Genomic DNA, 6,394 nt, shown 5'->3' on the forward strand with positions numbered 1-6,394 from the left:
CATTTTTAAACAAATTAAATTTGAAAAACTAAATTCTCAGTAAATGCATATGTCAATACAACTATTTAGATACAAAAACAACTAATGATCGAAACCCTACAACGCCTGTGAGCTTGGGAAAAATGAATTGAAAATAGCATCTTCTTAGATAACAAATTCCGCCAACACCAAACCAATGAAGCTTTCGGGCTGAAATTTTTACCACTTATTAAGGGTGTAAAAAGCCTAAAAAATCCTGAATTATATGTGTCTGCGATGAAAATTGTATTAATTATTAGCAATTGAAAAAAGCGGACATTTTCGACCATTTTTAAGCTCTTCCGCACAAACAAATTATCGGATTTTAATCGGACTTGTCTTATTTTACAGATTTATTTAATACCTACCTTTTTTTTCTCTATGAATAACAGATTTTTACGAGAGTCAAAAAACCACTTCTCCATAACTTTGGCCACTGTTAAAACAAAGCTTCCCAACTAGCCTCGAGTTGATTTTATGATATTTTATTTATAACAGATTTCCGAACAATATTCCGCAGAAAAACTTCTAATAGTATTTTTTTTCCGAAACAGGCTCTTTCATGTCTATAATGACTCGGCTAAAAATCGAAAACAGGTAGTACGCCTAGCGGTGAATTTTTGTAAATTAAAAACAGAAAGGACATCTAGTGATTTTATTGGAAATTATATTTTAAATGTATAGAAAACTATTTTAAATGTTATTTGTTTATATGAAAATCAGTGGAAATAACTAAAACGTAATTATTATTATTTGGTTAAATTATGATATATTTGACTTAGTTTTTAATGTCAGTTTTGTCGTTAATACTGTTTTTATTTTTTTTATATGAATCATTTCTTGGATTAATCTTGTTATAATTTGGTTCTTTGACAATCATTTTAGTTTGATCAAAATTAAAACTATGGTTTTTTTTCTTTAACATGTTTGTTAAGTGCTAAAAATTGTGCAACAGCACAATAAATTGTACAAATTTTGTAATTAATTTATTAAATGTGGTTATCCACCTCCTCTTCTTTTGTTCTCGAGATCACAGTTACAGGGTGTTCAAGACTTTCGGAATAATAATTCAGTAATACAAAATTTTCATTATTTTTCAGTACCACATTTAGGTGCTGTTTCATCCAAATTAAAAAAATGTTTGTCTGGACAAGGTGGTGTTAAGTTGGCTTTTAAAAATCATTTAACGGTAAATAATCTGCTCACTAAATTAAAAGATAAAGATCTGCTATTGCAGCGGTCCAGTGTAGTTTATTGCATCCCATGTATGGATTGTGATTTAAAATATATAGGTCAAACAAAACAAAAACTAAAAGATAGAGTTACAGCACATAAAAGTGACATACGGCTGAATAAACACAGTTGCATGTTGGCAAATCATGTTTATCCTCAGGTCACAGTATGAATTATGACGAAATTTTAGTATTATATTCAGAAACAAACCATAAAAAAAGAAATTTTTTAGAGATGTGTCATATTGCAAGGAAAGTCAATCCAATGAATGCAATGACTGATATCGATGGTCTCAGCGTAATTTATACTTTTCTATTAAATCAATATTTTAATAACAGGGACAGTCTTTCAGGCGACACCCTGTATAGTGGTATGTGACCTTTTTTGTTATTTTTGTTTAATAATCTAACTAATTAACAGTTTAAAAGTTTTTGGTAGAGTTTCCCCGTTCTCCGCATAAGTATTAAGGAAACAAAAGCTTTAATATTTTTACACTTTTTTCCTCCTCATCTGATATTCGTACCTAAAAGACAGGCGACATTGTTCATTCTGTTTGATTTCGGCTCTAGTCTGGCGTACTTATGAATTTTAAAAATTTTTATAATTGTACAATTTTCCGTTTTTAAACCTGTGATGTTTTTAATTATTTGTAATAACGTTCTATGTCCGCGGTAGGTGTACCTATTATGTTGGCTAACTTCAATGTAATTCTCGCATAGTAAGTAATTTTTACTATTTGACTATTTATAAGAAAATTTTAACTTGTATCTATTGTAGTTTTTTCCTGATGAAGAACAAAATATAGTTTCGAAAGCTTGAAAATTTAAAAGAGTGTAACTTTTTTATCCTTGGCTGCATCCCCGTCTAAGAAAGAAATTTGGTTTTTAACTTAGACAGCCGTCTAATTTTTTGAAAGTGACCTCCTGCAACCCTTATACATGTGTCCACTCTTCTTATTGATTTCCGGACTCTTTCGAACACCCCCGGAGTATTTCTTATGGTTTCAAATGCATTTAATATTCGATTTCGTAATTCATCAACGGTATTCACTGGTGTTGTATACACTAGAGATTTGAGATGTCCCCATAGGAAAAAATCTAGCCTATAAGGGGATCTAGGGAGCCATGACCAAGGTCCATCCAGTCCTATCCACTTGTTCTCATACACTTCATCTAAATACTCCCGAGCCAAAATAGAAAAATGTGCTGGGGCGCCATCATGCATATACCACATTTGCTTTCTCAGCAAAAGAGGTAATTCTTCGAGTAATAAAGACAATTTGTGTTGCAAAAAAATGCCTCTATGAGTCAACTAGGCAAAAAGAAAGGACCAATCAAATGATCCCCAATTATACCTCCCCATACATTTAATGAGAACTGTTCTTGAAAATGCGTTTCTACAATTCCATGTGGATGTTCTTCAGTCCATATGTGGTTGTTGTGAAAATTTATAATTAAATTCCTTGAAAAATTGGCTTCGTCGGTAAAAAGGATTTTACAATCAAAATTGGAGTTTACTGCTAGCCTATTAAGGTACCACGGGCAGAAATTAATCCTTAAAGGTAAATGTCGAGGAAGGAGTGCCTGCACACTTTGAATGTGATAAGGGTATAGCAGAGAATCGCGCAGGATTGATGACTAATATTTAAATGTTCACTGATTTTTCTGGTGGATGTTCTTCTATTTCATTTAGAACAGCTTCTTCGATCTGTGGTGTTCTAACAGTACGTGGTCTACCTGCATCATGGGTATTCTTATTAAGAGTTCCAGTTTCTACAAGACGCCTATGAATATTTGAGAATATTCGTTGATCAGGTATCATTCTATTGGGATAGCGCTCCATGTACAGACGTCTAGCCATACATAAAATGCATTTCAGCCATTTCAAAATTTGTAAAATTTGGCATTGTTATGAGATTATAATGAGTACATATTTAAAACACTTTTTTATACGACTGCCTTGCAAAAGGGGTTTTGCGCACGGAAAACACGCTCTGAAAGGTTTTGATGCTAGAGAATCCAGAAAGTTATACGGGACATTGTTTTCGGCGTTCATCGGCCACAATTTTAGTCAATTCTGGCTCAAATCTACTGGCCCTCAAACGCCATGGAGGGTGGAAATCCAGTACAGTTGCCGAAGGCTACGTTGATGACTGTTTGAGAATTAAAATGGAAGTTTCGAAAAAGATAGAGTCTTCAGTGTCTTCTGCAGAACCAGAACAACGATCGTCTACTGGAATACAACAAGAAAACAACGACCGCACGCTGAAAAACTGCACGACACCAAAAATATTCTCTATTACCGAAAACAAGGTGCACAATAATACTGCTTTTCCCAGCGTAACCTTGAAGGAATGTTCAAATGTTACCATAAATATTAAATATTAGTTTCTTTTGTTAATGTGTTAGCAATTTTCTTAATAAAAACGAGTTAAATTAAAAGTTGTATTTAATTTATTTTGTTAATGCGTTGGCAATTTTAGTAATAAAAACGATTTAAATTAAAATTTGATTTGGTCTCTGTTTGCAGTCGTATAAAAAGTATCGTAAAAAACTCGTTTGAAAAGCTTTTTGCACACTCGCTCGACTTGTGGACCTCGCCTTCGGCTCGGTCCATCAATATGTCTCGCTCGTGTGCAAAGAGTCGTTTTCAAACCTTGTTGTTTAATATACTATTACACCTTACAGTTTATAAGTTAAACCTTTAATTTATAAACATATGCAGACCCAAATTACGACTTCAAATGCGAACTGTCAAAATTAATAGAAACAAGAGATTATTCAAATAAATCCAGAGTCTACTGGACTATTTTAAGAATTTCATCTAACGAATTACACAAAATAGCTATTTATTTTTTTCTCGATAACGATCGCAGATACGAAAAAACCATAAGAGACCAAAAAGTTTTTCAACAAAACATAAAATTCGATTTTGACTTTAGAATCTACCAGCGGGGCAACACACAAAAGTTCTGGGGAAGAAAAAGGGGGTATAACCCCCGAAAAAATATAGCCCTGTAGAATGTCACGACCATTTGGCATGCCCAATGATGTAAGGCCTACAGCGTAACCTATATTTCAAATGTAAGCTAAATATCCCAAAAGGTGTAGGAGCTATAGAAAAAAAAAATTAAAAATTTTGAAATATCAACACCCAGAAGATCGGTAATGAATGTTTATATGAAGTTTTATGATTTATGTATGACTAAGTGATGATAATAATAAATATATTATTGTAACGTGTGGTGGTATTACCACCAGTTTAAATAACTAGATGCATTTCACAGGGTCTAACGACACTTCCAGTGTACGATAATTCAATAATCAAAGAAATCTAAATAAAAAATTTAGGTTTTGGAACGAATATAATGAAGATGAATTTTTCGAGACAAAACGTCTGAATCTAGTTCGAGCTGAGGCAATACAGTATTGGGGGTCATTAAGGCTTGCAAAAAATGTTATAAAATTTCTAGGGTCGTTTTTAAAAATTGAAGTTGATGATGGTCCTGAAGAGAAGAAACGTTACATTTAAAAAATGATTATGCCATTAGATAGAGGGCAAAAAGTAGCCATCAGAAACTGTGCTTCTTTTTTCAATATCACATCAAACAAGGCTGAAATGAAACAAAAACGGATTTCCAAAATTTTGTTTTTTTTTCAAATATTTCGAAAACTAATCATGTTAGCTTTGATTTTTTGAGGTATAATGTTGGTCTCCTGATTACGCAACTTTGCCCCCATTTAAGCTAGTTTGGATCTCTTACCGTTTTCGAGATCCATGTAGCGAGAAACGAATTTGTAACACCCTGTATACAGGGTTCTTCACGGTAAGTGGCCTATTAGACGTTTCAGAGGAACCAAAGACAATATGACTGAAATTTTTTTTACGTAGCACTTCCGCTAATACCGGAAGTAGTTGTCAACGTCGTTATTTTAAATGGAACACCCTATATATTACTGCATTATCGACAAGATAAATTAAAAATAAGTCAAAAATCTTAAAGCTTCCATGTACCTAAATCTAACCGTTTTCGAGATAATCGTCATTTTACAAAAATTTTGACAAATGCAAGCTTTTCGAAAATTTCTTATATCTTTCTTCGTTCTGAAAGCCTTCACTTGCTCTTCGGAATAGAAATAGAACATAAGATGCACTATCTTCCCCTATCAAAATTATCTGAAGAAAATTATTCTGTGTCCCATTTTTCACGTTACATTTTGAAAACTTAAAACTGACAAAACATTTTAAATTTAAATGGAACACCCTGTATCTTTCTGCATCATATTATAGAAAATCAAATTCTCTTTTCACCGATATATTCATTATAGGAGTTACAGTTTCACTTTTCTCAGATATAGGCATTATAGGAGTTACAGTTTCAATTTTCTCAGATTCGCGGTTTACTTACATTCTCAAAAATATTACGTTAAAAATATCATCAAACATGCCTTGAACGGTAAATATATATATACAGCGTGGTAAAAAAGTTCTGCATAAAATTCATATTTTCGTTAAACAATTTTTTTTTCGAAAAACGGTGAGACCCGTCGATTTTTATTTGATTCAGGCCACCTTGTTATGTGGAAAAAATTTTTTTTCGATAATCCACTTACGGCAGCGATGACATACTTTTTTTTTTTAAATGACAACGCATATTTTTTTCGTTCGAAATTGATGTCAGTGATAATTATCTAAACAACGGTGTGAAAATTTCGATGTCTTACATAACAATTTTGTTAGAAAAATGCACCTTAAGTTCTTATAAGTGATAATTGTCTACTTACACTATTAATGGCTCCGAAAAGGACAAAGTTGACAAAATTACATTTCAAACGAGTAAAATTACACTAATGTTTGTGTAAGTCTAGCGAAATTGTTCGAATTGCCCACCCTGTACCATTTGGCATTGTCCTAAGCGTGTGTAAACGCCGTCTACACTTCGTTCAAGCATTCCCGGGTCGATTTGATTTATTTCAAAACGAATACGGTTTTTAAGTTCTTCCAAATCACCTGGTCTGTTTGTGTACACACGCGATTTCAAATAGCCCCACAAAAAAAAGTCTAGAGGTGTTAAATCAGGCGAACGCGGAGGCCACTCGATTGTTCCGCGTCGCCCGATCCACCGGCCAGTAAACGTGTTATT

The sequence above is a fragment of the Anoplophora glabripennis genome, unplaced genomic scaffold (genome assembly GCF_000390285.2).
Source record: "Anoplophora glabripennis isolate ALB-LARVAE unplaced genomic scaffold, Agla_2.0 scaffold1011, whole genome shotgun sequence".
NCBI classification, from domain to species: Eukaryota; Metazoa; Arthropoda; class Insecta; order Coleoptera; family Cerambycidae; genus Anoplophora; species Anoplophora glabripennis.